Consider the following 20,692-nt stretch of genomic DNA (forward strand, 5'->3'; position numbering starts at 1 on the left):
TCTAGCTGAGATGTGTGCGATAACAGAAGAGATAGAGCTCAGTCAGATAATGTAACGTTGTCGTTGATCAGTTTCAGGTGCTTAGGGTATTGTAGGCCACTATTTGGTTTCCTTCCGGCTAAGACAAATTAGAGCATCCGAGGCCGTAAAGGTATTTCATCACACGCACAATTTTCTGACTCAATTTTTTCCTAATTTTTCGAGTGATGGTTCCTTCAGGGTTTCCTTCTCATTTCAAGAGTCAACTTTATTATCACAATAGTGCCTAATGATCACGTGGTTTTGTATCTTCATTTGGAAGTAGTACACAGGTAGAACTTATACACACAGGATGTCGCCCACAATCAAGCCACCGAACACCAACACACTGTGTCCCACACTGACTCAAATACAAACACTAAGCAGTCCAACACTGACTGACTGACTGACTGACTGTTCGCTGCTAGCTTCCTTTTTATAACTCGGGTGATGTGTACCAGAATATTCGCGACGCGGCCACAGACGGAACATTCTCGTTGCATCTCCCAGAAAGCCACAGGTAAACCAGCCGACGTGAACAATACACGGAAAGGCAGGCTGCGAGCTCCCTGATCGTGTAACTCACCAGCCCCTTATAGGAAATATCCAAAAGGGGCTACCACAGGGCTTGCACGTAACAATATTATAAACAAACTTCTACCGTAGTACAGTACTTACATCTTATGTATGTTCAGTGCTCAGTCCGGAGGCTGGTTTGGACCCCGACAGCTCCGCAATCAGCCGTCATAGGTGGCCCAGGCGTTACTGAAGAGGCGTACTAGGGAAATGGAGAGTGAGGTAGTTTCCCGTTGCTTTCCTCACTGAACTAGAAGTTGCTATTAGATATCAGCCTGCCAGTTCATGAAGTGTAACATTTGTTCGTTTCAGATAAAATTCTCTAAATTCTATTTTCGATACATTAATTGAAATAGGAACACCGTAAGCATCAAATATTGGTTAGTTTGCAGTTGCGGTTTAGACAGGATCTACTGTACTTTGATGTAATTCCATTGTGCGTCGGGAGTTGCAATGGAGAAATCGCAACCACATTTTAATCTACCTTTTTTTCCTTTCTCAGTTGTGCTCCCGGTGCTGATGCTCTGCGGCAAGGACAGACAGAAACAGCAAGATGTATATATTCTATCTACGTCCTAGGGCTGTCAAATTAGTTGGAGTGCTAAAGACAGGAAGTGAGCAAATGGAACCGATTCCGAAAAGAAATCTAAATATAGCGTCGTCGTTTGTTGACCAGCGTGGAGCACGTGGCGTCTGCTCTGCCATTGGAGTCTTGTGAGGAAGATATTCAAAGAGAGCGAGAAGGCAGAATTGGTGCACAGACCGATCAACTATACGGTAAATCATTGATGAGTTTCTTACGAGTGGTGGTGATGATTATTGTTTTAAGAGGAAGTACAAGTGGGCGGCCATCATCATCAATGTCCCACTCCAGTCGCCCGCGTGTAGTTAACAAGCCTCCTCCACTCCTTTCTGTCCTTCCTCTTTTCCTGCTCCATTACTTCCGCCACATCCAATCCAGCCTCTCTAATGTCCTTCCAAATCTGATCCATCCACCTTCTTTTCGTGCTTCCAACTGGTCTCTTTTCCTTAACTTCTCTTTCCAATTCCCTTCTTGCTACCCGTTCCTTTCCTGTTCTTTTTACATGTCCGAACCATATCATTCTTGCTTTCTCTATCTTCTGTACTAACGGTTCTATATTTAGCTCTTGTCTGATTTTAATATTTTGAATTCTATCTCTTCTTGTCTTTTTAACCGATGTTCTTAAAAAGTTCATTTCTACTGCTTGGATCGTACTATCTTGTCTCTTATTAGTTACCAGCGTTTCTGGTCCATATGTTGCAACTGGTATGAAATACTGTTTATATAATGTTCATTTCGTTTTCTTGGGTACTTTGTCATCCCATAAAAGCTCTCTGACTTGATGATAACATGTTGTGCCTTTATTTAGCCTGTTATTAATTTCAGGGTTGACTTCATTACTTCCATTAATAATGCTACCCATAGATGTAAACTGTTCTACATTCTCTAACCGTTCTCCTTCTTTGTTCACTTGGCTTCTCTTTTTATCTTTTACCCTTTTCTACAGTGCATGACTACAGTTTTCTTCTTACTAATTACCATTTCAAACTCCTTCAGATGTTCATTCCAAATGTCTAGTCTCCTTTGTACTTCTTTTTCTCCCTTTCCCCAAATCACCACATCATCTGCAAATACTAAAGCATTCAGTTCATCACTACTGATGATTTCATCCATCAATATAATAAACAATAATGGCAACAGTGCACTTTCTTGCTTGAGACCTTTTCTTGTATAAAATGTTTCAGAGTCACCACTCCCCACTTGTACACTGCTTTACTCTCTGATATAACATTTTTATCTTGTTAATGAATGATTTCGGTACATTCCTTTCCCGTAGGCGTTCCTATACATGTTTTCTCTTAACTGTATCATAAGCTCTTTCCAAATCCAAAAATACGAAGATGATTTCCTTGTTCCTTTCCAGATGTTTTTCCATTATCGTTCGCACTGTAAATATTAAGCCTATCGTTGATCTATTCGGTCTAATATCGGAAGTTTTTTTAATTCACTGTACGCCACACAGACACTGATAGGTCTTATGGTGACGATGGCACAGTAAATGACTAGGAGTGGTAAGGAAACGACCTTGGCATCAATTAGGGTACGCCCCAGCATTTGCGTTGTATGAAAATAGGAAACCACGGAAAACCATCTTCATGGAGGAATCTGTCTCGCCTACAGTGCGGATCCCAAGGAACGCTGCTGTGCAAACCGCGGCGTGGTAAATGCTTCCATTCTGAAGTTATATCAAACAATTTATACCATGATTTGCCCCAATCCTTGTCTTGAAAAATATCAGAAAATGCTCAGACGTTTGCGAAATATTTTTTTCAAGGGTCATTCCATCCTTGTTAATTTAAAATATAGTAAGTCAAAAACCATCCAGTAATAACTCAAAATTACTGAGCTCGATAGCTGCAGTCGCTTAAGTGCGGCCAGTGGGAGATAGTGGATTCGAACCCCGCTGTAGACAGCCCTGAAGATAGTTCTCGTGGGCTCCAATTTACACCGATGGCTTTTATCCGAATAACTCGGACTTGGATGCACAGATACTAGATAGACAGATAGATGGATATACCAGTTACGCATACAGGTGAGATTAAGACTGACAATCAACCAGCGGATACACAGTTTTAGGTCGCACAGTGCGGGTGTTAGCGGCAGTCTCCTCGCAGCCATGACCTTGCTCCAGACCAGGCCGATGTGTACACAGAGCGCAGCAATTAAAACGTCGGCGTCAGCAACGGAATATCGCCTGCCTCGGCAGCTCCATCTTGTCCACGAGAAACGGTGTCTATTTTCACGGTCACTACTGTAGTAAGACTGATTAAAACTGGTTAAAGAGCAGACATGACATTCCCTATAACAGTCTTTCTGTTTTCCTTTCTAGTTAATCACACAAGCTTATTTCGTAAAACAGTGAGTAGTGGAAAATTATACGAATGTTTGTAGTTTTGGTGTTTTAAAAATTAATTTATGGTTTTTTCTTCTTTTATAATTTATTAGCAGTGTCCTAGCGCTTTCGCGACACGAACAAATCGCAATGGGTTTTAAGAAAATGATTTCGATTATAAATGCATAATTGATTTTATTATCCATTTAACTGCCAGGGTTTCTTTTTTTTCGTATTTAGCGAAGAATCCCACCTCTACCGTTTCAAAGTCAGTGTCCCGGAGCGTGAGACTTTGGGTCGGGATACAACTGGCAAGGAGGACGAGTACCTCGCCCAGGTGGCCTCACCTGCTATGTTGAACAGGGGTCTTGTGGGCGGATGTAAATATTGGAAGGGATAGTCAAGGAAGAGGGAACTAGGTACCATCCCGGCATTAGCCTGGAGAAAAGTGGGAAACCACTGAAAATCACTTCGAGGATGGCTGAGGTGGGAACTCACTTGATCTCCAGAGGCTGAGTGGACCCCGTTCCTATCATCGTACCACTTTTCAAATTTCCTGGCAGAGCCGGGAATCGAACCTGGGCCTCCGGGCGTAGCAGCTAATCACGCTAACCACTACCACAGAGGCGGACTAAATGCATATTACTACCGGAATAGAATGTGTTACATACTATTAATAAACAAGTGAACCAGGTTCCTAATTTTCTTCAAATTAAAGCTCTATAAAATGGCAGGAGGTTACTTTGAAGGAGAAGATAAAATTAAGTTAGGACTAAATTAAATGGATGGAGCTGTGCGCATGAATCACCTTCGGTGGTGAGGTCATGTGAGGCAAATGGAGGAGCTTAGGTTACTTAGGAGAATAATGGACTCGGCCATGGAGGGTAAGAAAGGTAGAGGGAGACCAAGGTGGCGATGGTTACACTCAGTTTTTAATGATATTTAAACCTAAAAGGTAAGGAACTAAACGATGCCACAGAGCTAGTTACAAATAGGGGTTGTGGCGGTGGTTAATTAGTTTTCAGACTCTTGCAGGTTAAGTGCTCAAAGGCATAACAGTTTATAATGAAAAAATGTGTATGCATGCGCACTAAACCGCACAAAATTTGACTTGCGCAGGAGATGACTTTCTTTCAAAATCCTTTTGTTTGAAATATGATGAACATATTGTGCATTTGGCAGGATTCCAAGTATCATCTCTTCCACCGTCGGGTGTCCACAGTTTATGAATATCCTCGCGTTTCAAGAATGTATTAAATAATCCGAAGAACCATTGCGGACGATCCAAAATGGCGCGGCTCGGACGATGCCGCAGTGAGCTACACAAGGTTCCCAACATAGAAACTTGTGACAAGACCATTGGTCTGCATTGCTTAGGTCCAGCTAGTGACAAAGCCATTCCTCTGAATAGGTTAGGTTCAGCTAGTGACACAGCCATTCCTCTGAATAGGTTAGGTTCAGCTAGTGACACAGCGATTCCTCTGAATAGGTTAGGTCCAGCTAGTGACACAGCCATTCCTCTGAATAGGTTAGGTTCAGCTAGTGACACAGCCATTCCTCTGAATAGGTTAGGTTCAGCTAGTGACACAGCCATTCCTCTGAATAGGTTAGGTTCAGCTAGTGACACAGCCATTCCTCTGAATAGGTTAGGTTCAGCTAGTGACACAGCCATTCCTCTGAATAGGTTAGGTCCAGCTAGTGACACAGCCATTCCTCTGAATAGGTTAGGTTCAGCTAGTGACACAGCCATTCCTCTGAATAGGTTAGGTTCAGCTAGTGACACAGCCATTCCTCTGAATAGGTTAGGTCCAGCTAGTGACACAGCCATTCCTCTGAATAGGTTAGGTTCAGCTAGTGACACAGCCATTCCTCTGAATAGGTTAGGTTCAGCTAGTGACACAGCCACTCCTCTGAATAGGTTAGGTTCAGTTAGTGACAAAGCCATTCCTCTGAATAGGTTAGGTTCAGCTAGTGACACAGCCATTCCTCTGAATAGGTTAGGTTCAGCTAGTGACAAAGCCATTCCTCTGAATAGGTCAGGTTCAGTTAGTGACAAAGCCATTCCTCTGAATAGGTTAGGTTCAGCTAGTGACACAGCCATTCCTCTGAATAGGTTAGGCTCAGCTAGTGACACAGCCATTCCTCTGAATAGGTTAGGTTCAGCTAGTGACACAGCCATTCCTCTGAATAGGTTAGGTTCAGCTAGTGACACAGCCATTCCTCTGAATAGGTTAGGTCCAGCTAGTGACACAGCCATTCCTCTGAATAGGTTAGGTTCAGCTAGTGACAAAGCCATTCCTCTGAATAGGTTAGGTCCAGCTAGTGACACAGCCATTCCTCTGAATAGGTTAGGTTCAGCTAGTGACAAAGCCATTCCTCTGAATAGGTTAGGTCCAGCTAGTGACACAGCCATTCCTCTGAATAGGTTAGGTTCAGCTAGTGGCAAAGCCATTCCTCTGAATAGGTTAGGTTCAGCTAGTGACACAGCCATTCCTCTGAATAGGTTAGGTCCAGCTAGTGACACAGCCATTCCTCTGAATAGGTTAGATTCAGCTAGTGACAAAGCCATTCCTCTGAATATGTTAGGTCCAGCTAGTGACACAGCCATTCCTCTGAATAGGTTAGGTTCAGCTAGTGACAAAGCCATTCCTCTGAATAGGTTAGGTCCAGCTAGTGACACAGCCATTCCTCTGAATAGGTTAGGTTCAGCTAGTGACACAGCCATTCCTCTGAATAGGTTAGGTTCAGCTAGTGATAAAGCCATTCCTCTGAGTAGTTTAGGTCCGGCTAGTGACAAAGCTAATCCTCTGAATAGGTTAGGTCCAGCTTGTGACAAAACCATTGCCGTGGGTAGGTTAGGTCTGGCTTATGACAAGATCATTGGGCTGGGGATTTTCAATGAAGATGGCAGCCTTGCGAGGACACAGCATGCGAGGTCTATCGAAGCAAAAACTAGTCTTTATGACAGCTGACCTAAGTCGGCCAATAGCAACATAGAAAATGGTGGTGGATCTCACAGTGCCTCCGTTTTAATTTCCCTATATACAGTAAGTAAGAATACTTTTAGAGACAGGTTAGTGTGTCCCTAGGAGGAAACATGAAGGAAGGACCTCTCTTCTACTCTACTTCAGATATCGTTCCATGTCATTTTTATGCGTTTTTCATCCGTTTAACCCGCGCAAGTTCTACGGAACTACCACAGTTTCTTTCAGAATCCTCATGTTTATGGTAGAATGAACATAGTGTGCAGGTCGCAGGATTCCATGTATCATCTCTTGGGCCACCAGGTATCCGAAGTTTACGAATACACTCGCGTTTCAGGAATGTATAAAATTAAACATTTCTTTGCCGACCATATTTTGAGGGGGGTGAGTGTACGCACATCGTTTCACATTAATTATTTTCTGTAAATTTACTTTAGTGATACTACAGTGTACGTTTTACTATATACATCAATGCATGTGTTTTATTCTTACACACATTGATCCCCTGTTTTACTGTATTCGTATCAGCCCCATCACAATCAAGGGGCTGCTAGGCCGAGGCGGTAAAGGCGTGCTCGGTTCGCCCGGAAGGACGTGAGTTCGAATCCCCGTCAGGAAGTCTTAAAATTTAAGAAACGAGATTTCCACTTCCGGAGGTGCATATGACCCTGAGGCTCACCCAGCCTACACCAAAAATGAGTACCAGGCTAATTCCTGGGGGCAAAGGCGGCCGAACGTAGAGCTAACCACTCTAATCCATCAAGTGCCGAGGTTAACAATGATGGAAGCCTTTACCTTCCACTCCTCCAAGGGCCTTCATGGCTTGTATGGAGGTGACTTTGCTTTGCCCATCACAATCAACCAGCAAACGGAATAACTTCAATTGAGCTTAATTTATTGAACAATTATGTACCCTGGAAGCAAGTGTAATAGACTAATATGAAAACAATAGTCCCGTGGGTAAATAATGCCAATATCAAGCTGGAATTATTATTATTATTATTATTATTATTATTATTATTATTATTATTATTATTATTATTTACGTACTTATGTACGGGCGATCGTATTCTTTGTAAGGTTATGTCATGAAACATCTGCTGTATATATATTAATATTAGTATATTTAATGTAAGAACACATAATTAATAATATATAATTTATTATTACCTATTTATATGATGTATAACCCAATGTAACATTGTGCAACGCATTGTAATATCCAGAACAACGCTATGCGCGATGACACACCTTTCTTACACTGTAACTACGCTATTGGAGACTCCTGGAATTTGCGAGAAAATATATTGTGTCATACCTTTCGAGAAGCCTGGCCAGGCAACATATATAAAGAGGCAGTCTTGAGGGTTAATTGGAGTTGTTTTGATGAGACTTGTGTGGAAGTCGTGTTAGCGAGTGTCTGAAATATGTGATTTTTTTTGGTGGGGGTGGGGGGGTTTGGTAGTTGACATACAACTGTTGCAGTCTCTTCTTATTCTTTCGTAGTAGTGTTTTGTTTTATGATGGCAGCTTATTAGTTTATGCGTGTGAATTTGTGTATATAACCTGTAAATAAAACAGTGTACACAAGTGTGCGTCTTTGTGTATACATCACCCTTACCTACTTAAAACATGCATACATCTTCATTACGGACTGTTATGCTTTTCAGCGTTCTGTCTCCATTAATACTGTGGCGGGTTCCGCCATTTCATCGTAGAGCTTTGAGAGGGGTAACTGGACCTGGACAGGGTCGAGAGTGGCATCACTCAGTTGGGACCTCGCCACTCGCCACACAGCGATCCCTTCTGTTACGACTATTGCCATCACCCTGTTGTCTCATTGGAGGCCTTCAGTGTTGAGTGAGGTAGTGGTGGGGGTGCCGGGCTGGCTCAGACGGTTAAGGCGCTGGCCTTCTAACCCCAACTTGGCAGGTTCGATCCTGGCTCAGTCCGGTGGTATTTGAAGGTGCTCAAATACGACAGCCTCGTGTCGGTAGATTTACTGGCACGTAAAAGAACTCCTGCGGGACTAAATTCCGGCACCTCGGCGTCTCCGAAGACCGTAAAAGTAGTTAGTGGGACGTAAAACAAATAACATTATTATTATAGAGGTAGTGGTGGTGGGGGTGGTGGTTTAAAGGAAGTACAACTACGCAACCATCCTCTACATACCACTACTCACAGAGAAATAGGAGCCGGCACTTCGAAAAATGAAGGTATCGGCCAAAGAAAGAGAAGGGCCATGAAGAACGCGAAAATAAAAGACTGCCTAGCCCTCGTAGTCGAACAGCGTCGGGACCGGAAAAGAACAAGAACAAGAGATGACCAAGGACGGTCGGATAGCATAGATAAAGTGAGGAGCCTGGTACAAGTAAGTGGAAGCAATTCCAGGACTCAGCTAAATGTTCCCGTGGACGCCAAGAGCACGTGGGACCACTTTAGTCACCTCTTACGACAATACCGTGGGTGTTATTCTACCATCACCACCCACAGAGGGATTGGAGTTGAGGGGCAGTGAATGCAATGCGGAGTGCAGTCAGTTGTGACAGCTCGAGTCGAGGTTCACTCTAAGTTGAGGGGGCAGACTGTGTGTCAAACTCTGTGAGTGTTCTGCCCGTGAAACTGAGTGTTTGTTTTGTCTGTCTGTCTGTCTGTCTGTGTGTCTGTCTGTCTGTCTGTCTGTCTGTCTGTCTGTCTGTCTGTCTGTCTGTCTGTCTGACGTCGAGAAGTTGAATGTCTCGGTCCAGCTGCTGTGAAGTGAACATTATGTCCGGTGCAGTGTGAGAGAGTTCGACGTGGGATCAGCAAGGGGCAGTGAATGAAGACTGGAACTGGAACTAGGACTGAGCGGACAGTGTACGACATACAGGATTGTGAACTGAGGTTTGCGATAGCGACACCAAGAATAATAGTGTAATTATTCTAGCGTATTAGTGTCAGCTAAGGAGGAGTGAGTGTTATTAAACGATGGTGTGATTGTACAGTGAGAGCAAAGAGAGTGCAAACGAGTGTAATTGTGTGTACTGTGTAATTGCTACCAGTCGTGTACTTATTTACTGGCTACCCCGCCTACACGTTACAGTATCTCGAACATTTCCCTCAACAGTTTCTCGACGTTTCATGGTAAAGATTTCTTGGAGTTTCAGGGAACTTCGAAGATCACTAAAACTGTAAATTTACCAATGGGTGAAAAAACCAACTTATGGTTACGTAGTTGTGCTGTTTTGCTTACGAACACTAAATTCCGAATTCTCTCCCAGGTCACCTCTCTTCCGAAGATTTGGAAATGTTTTATTCGTCAAGGGATCTTGAGGATATACGACCGCATGCCCTTCCTGACTTCAACCATAGTTGAGGAGCTAATGAAAAATTATTTTTGCTAGTGGCTTTACGTCGCACCGACACAGATAGCTCTTATGGCGACGATGGGATAGGAAAGGCCTAGGAATTGGAAGGAAGCGGCCGTGGCCTTAATTAAGGTACAGTCCCGGCATTTGCCTGGTGTGAAAACAGGAAACCACGGAAAACCATCTTCAGGGCTGCCGACAGTGGGGCTCGAACCCACTATCTCCCGATTACTGGATACTGGCTGCACTTAAGCGACTGCAGCTATCCTCTCCCATCGTCGTCATAACACCTATCTGTGTCGGTGCGACGTGAAGCCAATAGCAAAAAAAGAAAACCTGGATGGAAACACATTGTCGCGGTGGGCTTCCCATTTCCTCGAAGGCCGGACAAGTACTGAAGACAACCCAAGGAGTGAGCACGTGGTAACTGCGACAGACTACACTACTATTGTCATTATTGGCAACATTTTGCAAGAAGGTTGACGCAAAACATGCGAATATACTGCAAATGAAGCAGGGCGATTGTACAAGACTTTCTGCGAAATGTTTTGCGGCCAAAGAAGGTCCGACACTTTCGCAGCTGGAGATGATAACGCCGAAGCAGTACGCAGAATTATGGATGGGAAATACTTCCCCATCCACCCTACAGTCCTGCCATGAGACCAAACGACTTCGATTTGTTTCCAAAACTCAAGGAACAACTCCGAGAGAAACGTTTTCAAACCCTTGAGGAGATTTATGATGCAGTGGCGAAAGAAATCAGACAGATCAACATCTTTCTAAGGGGAATACAGTCCGGCCCCACAGTGTTGGGGGCAACGCGTTCGCTTGTCGATTTCCGGCCGGGTCAGGGGCTTTTTAATTGTAATGATTAATATCCCTGGCCTGGGGTCTGAGTGTTTGTGTCGTCCTTAATGTTCCTTTCCTCACAGACAACACTTCACACTCCAATAACACGCAGGTTCATACAATATGGTTCCAGTAGGGGCAAAAGATCCACATGGGTCGACGCCCCGAACAAATAGCATTATAAAGTGGGGGAATACAAGACTTGCCGAACCCTGGGCCACTGTTATTGAGAAGAACTGAGATTGTATTGAAAGCATGAAAACTAATTTTGTGGAATAAAAACATGTTTGACTGATAATTTTACGGTGTGTAAAATGTTTGAAATGACCTCCGTGCTATCGAATTCCATGAGCAATCCAGAACAGAAAGATGAAGTTCTTTAAAAGTTGTACCATACTCGATCATCGATATGTTTCATGCGCTTTCTTATTACACGTTTCTTGCTTTTTCCCACAAGTTTCTTGTGGTGGAAAATAGCTCCTTTTGAACAGATTACCTCATGTATTTTGTTTATTTAGATATAATTTTAACTGGAGTGGGAACTTCAAAAAAGAATATAGAGGCACTTCAGGACACGTGTCTCCCCTTATTATGAAAAGCTATCCTGCCAGAAAATCAATGAATTAAGAAACCTACAAACTGCGACACTAATATTTCAACTTCTAAGGGAATCTGCACCTGAATACCTATCCTCAAATTGTAACTTTCTGATTGACTTACCCTTTGATTACTCATCTGTGGCCAGCCGCTTCTTACAGGTGTCTGGGGCAAGGCTATGGAACACTCTCCCTGTCAGTATACGTAATAGCACTTCAATAGTCTCATTTAAACGATCTTGTCGGGATTTGCCCTTAAATACGTGATCAGCTTGTAAGAATGTTAGAGTGTATGAAAGCAACTATGATGTAGAACTATTGTTAGGTACTATAGACAGATAATATTAACCATTAATTAAATATAATATATTATAATACTGTTTCATTCCATTAATTTAGGGAGTTTCTAGATGTTCTGTACAGTCTTATTAACTGTCAAATGATGTGACTGTGTTGCATGTTGTGGTTAAATGTAAGAGAGGGCCGTGAACAGTAACTTCGCCTCAGACAAAGGAAATAAATAAATAAATAAATAAATAAATAAATAAATAAATAAATAAATAAATAAATAAATAAATAAATAAATAAATAAATAAATAAATAAATAAATCTTTTGAGTGGTCTATAGGGATATATTTAGAAAATGAGTTGCAACACTCCTTGAAGAAATGGCATCCCACGGATCTGCTGTTACGATACACCCGTGGCCCTGAACCCAGTAACAGATAACAGCTTTTTGCTTGCGCTATGCAAAAGCACAAAAGGGAAATGACGCAGAATTATTAACAACTTCCTGTCGCTAATAATTTCCGATATAAACCACAAGATAAACGGCGGCGAAAATCTGAAACTTAAAAGAGATAAAGGTATAAAGACACTCAGCCTACGTATTCTCGCAATCTGAATAATAATGGAAGTCGGCACTGAAGAACTAAAGTGCATTTATAATAAAGACTTATCAGCTGAATGGTCAGTGTCACGCCCTTCGGTTCACTGTGCCCGGGTTCGATTCCCGGCCGGGTCAAGGATTTTCATCTGCATGTGTTTCTACGGTTCGGGAACTAGGTATTTGTGTTCACACAATTCTCTATCAACATATAGTAATGAAATGCCGTATGACTTTTAGTGCCGGGAGTGTCCGGGGACAAGTTCGGCTCGCCAGGTGCAGGTCTTTCCATCTGACAAGCGTAGGCGACCTGCGTGTCGTGATGAGGATGAAATGATGACGAAGACGACACGCCACAGATACCCAGCCCTCGAGCGAACGAAATTAACCAATGATGGTTAAAATTCCCGATCCTGCCGGGAATCGAACCTGGGACCCCTGTGACCAAAGGCCAGCATGTTAGCCAATTAGCCATGGAGCCGGACATCAACATATAGTTGAGACGGGCTACGGATCCCCAGTCGGTCACAAAGAAACCGCATACGATTCATCTCTCGGCCCCTTCCTTGCCCAGCCGGGGGTGATTTATGACGGTGGTGATGGTGATTATGTTTTTAAGAGGAAGTACAACCAGGCAAATATCTTATAACACGAATCACAGACAAGAAAGGAAGTGATCCAACACTTCGAAAAATGAAGGTATCTGCCAAAGAAAGACAAAGCCCACGAAGGCCGTGGAAATGAAAGATTCCATAGCCCTCGGAACCTAATAGCGTCAGGTTCGGAAAAGAACAAGAATTGACCAAGGAAAGTCAGAGAGAATAGATGAAAGTGAGTAGCCTGGCACATGTAGGTGGAATCATTGCCAGGACGCGGCTAAGGGCCCCGTGGTCGCCAATAAACCCTCCCAAGTTAAAAGCCCCTGAGGCCCCTTTCATTTACCTCTTACGACAGGCAGGGAATGCCCTGGGTCTTCTTCTACCGCGCCCAGCCACAGGGGGGTGATTTATGAAGGTATTGGCACGAATCCTCGCATTTGTTGCCAACACACCTCTTATTATGTCAGTCTCTTTTTCAGCTCAGACAATTCATACCTGCTTTATTTGCTGTCTGAAAGTCTTGTAATACAGTCCAAACCGGTTACAACGACTACGAAAGAACCGAAAATTAACGCTCGTTATATGCGATTGTCGCACAAACCGGTCTTTTCTTTTCCTCTAAAAAATATAATATCTGTAAGTTTTAGACTGCACACTTAACATGGTTAATTATGAGAATAAAGTTAAAACTTTAAAAAATACATAAGTGAAACAAGTACTGTATTTGCAATGCTATATCTGTGGATTAGGACTGTGAGGAAATTTTCTTCTATCCAGGAGCATTTTCCCTAGGGAGTTAGGATTTTTCGGCGGGGCGGGGGGCGGTTTCCGAAAATAAAAACTATAGTAACAAATACGTTTTAGTTTCAAATAGATTTTACAAAAACGAAAAGTTTGGTATCGTTTTAGAGCATTCATAGCGGTATGGTGAGCAGAACACGCTTTAACAAGTGCGTGGAGTGCGACACAAAGACTTGTTTTAAAATAAAGGTAACAATACGTTTCACAGCAAGTATTAAAATTATTTACATTTTTTAAAATCTTCTAATGGCTCGATAACATGAAAATATTTCTATTTGTTTGTTGAAATTTATTTTTATGTTGTAAACTGTATTCAGAACATTAAAAAAACAGTCCATATATGTCACCAAAATTGAAATGTTCCATGTTTTCAGTAAATATGTTAACTATATTCATAGAGAAACGTTTAAACATGGCAAAGATTTTATAGGTTAAATTCAATTGTCTGTTGTCAGGCTCCATGGCTAAATGGTTATCGTGCTGGCCTTTGGTCACAGGGGCCCCGGGTTCGATTCCCGGCAGGGTCGGGAATTTTAACCATAATTGGTTAATTACCCTGGCATGGGGACTGGGTGTATGTGTCATCTTCATCATCATTTCATCCTCATCACGACGCGCAGGTCGCCTACGGCTGTCAAATCAAAAGACCTGCTCTTGACGAGCCGAAGTCCTCGGACACATCCCGGCACTAAAAGCCATACGCCATTTCATTTTTTGATTGTTTATTTTGAAAATGCTTATTTTTATAATATTCTAATTTATATTTGGTTATTTTAAAACCCGTATATGCGGTTTAATTTTGTCAAGTTCACTTTATTTTCGGAGGGCGTTTCAAACCTCCTAACCTCTCCCCTGGGTACGTTCTTGCTTCTAATGATTACAGTATATAGCAATAATATGTCAGCAGAATATAAAATAATAAGTGAAGAAAGAAGTAACAATAATCGATCAATACAGGGTCTTGGCTAATAAATGAGTTGTTCTGTCTGACCTAATTGTAGAAATCGTTGAGTTGATACCCAATTCCTTCGCCATGCTGACATTTGTTTCTCCGCTTTGTAGTCGCCACATTATGTGTGAATTTTCTTCAGTATCAAACACTTCCCTTCCTTTTGCGACATTTTCACAGTGACATTTTTTTTTTTTTTTGCTAGTTGCTTTACGTCGCATCGATACAGATAGGTCTTATGGCGACGATGATACAGGAGAGGCCTAGGAATGGGAAGGAAGTGGCCGTGGCCTTAATTAAGGTACAGCCCCAGCATTTGCCTGGTGTGAAAATGGGAAACCACGGAAAACCATCTTCAGGGCTGCCGACAGTGGGGTTCGAACCCACTATCTCCCGAATGCGAACTCACAGCTGCGCGCCTCTAACCGCACAGCCAACTCGCTTGGTCAGCGACTATTTAACAGACAGACTGATTTGAAAGCAAGAGTTCGAAAATAAGCTGTACATTGTTGTCAGCCATCCTCAAACGTGTAACCAACAGGAATCAACATTGAACGTTATAGCCGATAAAGTTCTCCGAAAATGTGATAAAAGTACGCCGTTTTATACGACATGTCGTAATGAGCGATGTGCTACTACGCACTTTTTAAAATAGAGTGTTTGTATAGGATTTAGAGAGGATCGTTGTATTTTGTCGTTATATCCAGTACGTCGTTAAAAGCGATGTCGTAATAAGCGATGTCGTAATAAGCGGTTTCAACTGTATTTACCTCATTAATGAATGTTTGTGAAGTGTATTGCTTTTCATTTAGCTTCGTGCAATAATGTAGAGGCCTTGGCACGACGGCTAATTCGGTGTCCTTCCTTGAACAGTACTGATAAGGACATTATTAAGTTTATGGAGAACAATAACATTCCCGTGCCAAAACCTATACTCATTAAGGCAGAAAAACAAATCAGCTAGTATCAGTAAAAGTTACGCTATAGGAGAGATCGCAGCCTCATACGGACACAAAGTGTTACCACTTCCTCCATATCACTATACTATACACAATCCACCACAAACAAGCAAGCAAGCGAACAAACAAACAAGTACTGATTACATCCTTCTACAAAGGATTGGCGTCATTAAAGGCTTCCGTTCGTACAACTAGGTCGAATTCATTTTAAGTGCCGACCCCAAGAAATTGGGAGAGGGGCAAAAAGAAGATTACACGTGTAATGTACCCTGGTGGCAATGTTTGCTTTCAGAAGAATAGCAAAGCCCTTCTAAATTCTATATAACGGAGCTTTGAACAGTATCCTAGATCCATCATTCATTGTCCCGTTTCTCTACGGTGTAAAGCATAAGGTGAAATGAATCTTCGTAGCGAGATTTTATGACCATATGCCCTTCTCGATGTCAACCTCATCAGAGCAGTTAATGAGATGAAATGAATGGCGTAATAAGTGAAACCCGGTGCCGACACATGGCTTACTCCTGTCGAATAGCATCAAGAGATTTGCTCAAGTCTCGTCCCCAACCGACGTCATATGCCGTCACTCCATATTGTTACGTGTCAGCCCCGTGGTAGCTCCTTTAGGTATTTCCATGAAGGGACTGAAGACGCAGACGACCTGGAATCTCCCAGCCGGCCTATGAGGTAGGGGCGGCCTTCCCGTGTATTGTTCTCGGCGGCCGCCTTACCTGTGAGTTTCGTTGAGATTCAAGGGGAATGTTCTGCCTCCAGTGACATCGTGAAATTTCTGGATCAAATTACGCGAGCTATAAAAAGGGAGACCAGCCGCGGGCAGTCAGTCAGTGTTGACTCGGAGTCAGCGTTGGACTCCGTGTGGGAGTCAGTGAGCGACAGTTGGGCTCCGAGGTGGAGGCAGTGTGACACCCACTGAGTTGGGGTTCCGTGGCTGGGCTGAGGGCGAAGTGTTGGCTCTCGCTAGTGTCCCACCGAGGTCTGAACCAGGAGCTGTTGTTGTGATGTCGGAGTGACCAGAGAGTAGCTGCATGGGAGACGGCGTACGGGACAGAACACTGTGTATGCACGAAACATTACAATAATTCAGATATCTGGTGGTCATGGTGGTGGTGGTGGTGGTGGTGGTGGTGGTAATTATTGTTTTAAGAGGAAGTACAACTAGGCAACCAACTTCTATTAACACTAATTAGAGAGGAAAATGGAAGAGGCCCGATCCTTCAAAAATTGAAGGTATCGGCAAAGGAAGACAGGGGCTACGAAGGGCGTGAAAATTAAAGACTCCCTAGGCCTCGCAAAATTAATACCGCCGGAGTCGGAAAAGAACAAGAGTTGACCGAGAGAGGTCAGATAGGAAACGAATTGAGGAGCCTGGCGCAAATAAGTGGATACGGTGCCAAATTCAGCTACGGGAACCGTGGTCGTCAACCCACACTCCGAAGTTGAAAGTCCCTGGTTCCCAATTTTAGTTGCCTCTTACGACAGGCAGGGGATATCGCGGGTGTATTCTACCACCCCCACCCACAGGGGGTTATTTCTCGGTACCGTTGTAAAGGCTGAATCCTGTATGTACATATGTATGATCAGTCCTCAGCCCGAAGGCCGGTTGGATCCTGAACAGCTCCACCATAAGCTGTCATAGATGGCCTAGGCATCACTAAAGAGGCGTACTGGGGAAATGAGGAGTAAAGTAGTTTACCGAGCTCGATAGCTGCAGTCGCTTAATTGCGGCCAATATCCAGTATTCGGGAGATAGTGGGTTCGAGCCCCACTGTCGGCAGCCCTGAAGATGGTTTTCCGTGGTTTCCCATTTTCACACCAGGCAAATGCTGGGGCTGTACCTAAGTAAGGCCACGGCCGCTTCCTTCCCACTTCTAGCTCCTTCCTGTCCCATCGTCGACATAAGACTTGTCTGTGTCGGTGCGACGTAAAGCAACTTGCAAAAAAAAAAAATAATAATAAAAAAAGTAAAGTAGTTTTCCGTTGCTTTCCTCACTGACCAAGAAGTTGCTGTTACATATCAGTCTGCCAAGCTTAATGAAATGCATACACCAACCGACCCTATCAGCAATATTTTCACACCATTCATAGCAGGAACTGGCTGCATAAGGAATGACATTACTAGCATCGCTCACACCTCAGTGACTTTCATATTGTCAGAACCATGGATAAGACTGAGACAGATCAATGAAAGTAACAACATTGCTCTAGCCGAGGGGTTTCCAAATGGCGGCCCGCGAGCGCATGTGGCCCGCGAAGCCATTTTTGCGGCCCGCGAGTGCACTGTAAGAAATATTGTGAAGAAAAGTCACAAAAATATTTATTAGCTCGTTCAAAAACGTATTAATTTGTATACACTTTTTAAACCCAAGTCAGAACTAATTATTCTTTAATACTAGTTCCCATTTTCAAGTTTTCACTTATTCTCAACAGATTATTTTTTTTATTTTAAAGCATTTAAAATATAAATTTCTAGTAATAATGTTATTATTTTTTGTCCCACTGACTACTTTTGATGGTTTTCGGAGATGCCGAGGTGTCGAAATTTTCTCCCACAGGAATTCTTTTACGTGCCAGTAAATATAACGACACGAGGCTGACGTATTTGAGCACCTTCAAATACCACCGGATTGAGCCAGAATCGAACCTGCAAAGCTGGGGTCAGAAGGCCAGCGCCTCAACCGTCTGAGCCACTCAGCCCGGCTCCAAATTTCACTCTTTTATGCAATTTTAAAATAATGTTTTAAGCAATTAAAATTATCAAACCCTCATTTCAATTGAACTCTGCATATTATTTCATAATGGTGCTTCTGTACCGTTTACAGAATTTTACGAAAATTGCCTATTCAAGTGCGGCCCGCGAACATAACTAAGGTATTCAAAATGGCCCTCGAGCTCTTACCAATTGGAAACCCCTGCTCTAGCCCATACCGGAATACATAGTACAGTGTAAACATAAACAGACGTAATGTTCATATAACTTAACCTGTAGCTACTGATAGCAAAATATTGCATGAATCACTTGCGAAGGGTCCACATTCCACAAGCGTGTGGGATTCTTACTCACTGAAAACCACACACTCTTTTCCCACGATGTGCATCTCCGCCCTGGAACCGCACTCGCATAACTTCAGGGCGGCATCGTGCTTTTACCCTATCACACTTCTTTCTTCGTTTCTGTTTTACTGACGTTCATGAGCACCCAAATCACTCCTTTACTGTAGTAGGGTACTTACTGGTCCGCCTCTATGGTGTAGTGGTTAGTGTGATTAGCTGCCTCACCCCCGGAGGCCCGGGTTCGATCCCTGGCTCTGCCACGAAATTTGAAAAGTGGTACAAGGGCTGGAACGGGGTCCACTCAGCCTCGGAAGATCAACTGAGTAGAGGTGGGTTCGATTCCCACCTCAGCCATTCTGGAAATGGTTTTCCGTGGTTTCCCACTTCTCCTCCAGGCAATTGACTGAATGGTACCTAACTTTAGGCCATGGCCGCTTCCTTCCCTCTTCCTTGTCTATCCCTTCCAATCTTCCCATCCCCCCGCAAGACCCCTGTTCTGCATAGCAGGTGAGGCCGCCTGGGCGAGGTACTGGTCATCCTTCCCAATTGTATCCCCGATACAGAGTCTGAAGATCCAGATCACTGCCCTTGCGGCGGTAGAGGTGGGATCCCTCGCTGAGTCGGAGCGAAAACCCGACCCTGGAGAGTAAACAGATAAAGAAGACGAAGAAGAAGAAGAAGATACCGCATATACAGCTATCTGATACTTTCCTGGTTCCGTAACATCACTAGGACAATAAATTCTGGTGTCAGTTCTCCTTGCTCATATGCTTAACATCTTTGTGTAGAAGAATGCTCACGTACAAAAATAGTGTGAAGTGCATCGTCAGCATCATTACGATAAATACACATTGGATCGATCGCTCTGCCTTGTTCTATGTAGAAATTTTCTGAAGTAACCGTGGCCTGTCAAGAGCAGCGTAAGGTAATACAGTAATTACTTCACGGTGTGCTCGTGCTACCCAGTTCGCTAAACATGGTATCAGCCGCTTAGTCCATTCCCCTCGCGGATCTTCCTCCATCTTTGCTGCCATCGTTCTATTCCTTTGCCGTAAGCCAGCTTCTTGGCGTATTTCTTTCCTAACTCTCCTTGAGTACGCCGGGCTTCCTGTCTCTCTCAGGCAAGTAATCAATCGGTGGTACTGCTGCTACCGTAAGGATCGCAGGTTCGGATACCGTACGATATGCACTTGTAATTCTTAAAGATAATATCCGTTGTACTGCAGCTATCCTTCGCCGGTATAATAATAATGTCTGCCTCTGTGGTGTAGTGGTTAGCATGATTAGCTGCCAACCCTGGAGGCTCGGGTTCGATTCCCGGCTCCACCACGAAATTTGAAAAATTGTATGAGGGCTGGAACTGGGTCCACTCAGCAACTGGAGGTCAACTGAGTAGAGGAGAGTTCGATTCTTACCTCAGCCATCCTGCAAGTGGTTTTCCGTGGTTTCCCACTTCTCCTCCAGGCAAATGCCGGGATGGTACCTAACTTAAGGCCATGGCCGCTTCCTTCCCTCTTCCTTGTCTATCCCTTCCAATCTTCCCATACCTCCATAAGGCCCCTGTTAAGCACAGCAGGTGAGGAAAACCAACCGTGGAGGGTAAACAGATTAAGAAGAAGAAGAAGAAGAAGAAGAATACGAATAAGAAGAAATCTTCAAAATGAAAATTCCGACTTTAGGACCCTTTCCGCGCAACGGGTCACCTATTGTGAATGAATAACTGATGTATAATTTTCGAAGTTGATATAAATACAAATTTATGTGGTGAAAATTCGATTCTTCATTGCATATAAATGAACTTTACATCTGTAAGTTAATGAGAAAAGCAAATAAAATGCACTTACAAATAACTAGCGCACTGTTCCTTATCATGTTACAATCCGAATTCAACTGAGGACTCCGAAAACTACCTGTTTCATGGCCGTGAACAGCAGATGCTCTGTAAGAATACTGAGAAGGAAGGATTTAAGAAACATTCACAAATTGATCGTTTCCTGGAAAGTGTTCTAACTGTGAAATATCACGTGTCAATATATTCACCTCATCCTCCAGCTTTTCTCTATACTGCCTGGCATTCAACAGGAAGCAGGGATTACAATCTACAGAGCTATCACAATACAGGCCTGAGAGAATATTCTGTGGAA

At 43.3% G+C, this 20,692-nt stretch overlaps 1 protein-coding gene across 1 annotated transcript in view; it reads right to left on the minus strand.

Moving 5' to 3' along the window:
- The window catches only part of tsl (torso-like), a 315,919-nt gene that overhangs the window by 163,312 nt on the left and 131,915 nt on the right, over positions 1–20,692 (minus strand). The window lies entirely within an intron of this gene.

Source organism: Anabrus simplex, chromosome 3 (assembly GCF_040414725.1).
Source record: "Anabrus simplex isolate iqAnaSimp1 chromosome 3, ASM4041472v1, whole genome shotgun sequence".
NCBI lineage: Eukaryota > Metazoa > Arthropoda > Insecta > Orthoptera > Tettigoniidae > Anabrus > Anabrus simplex.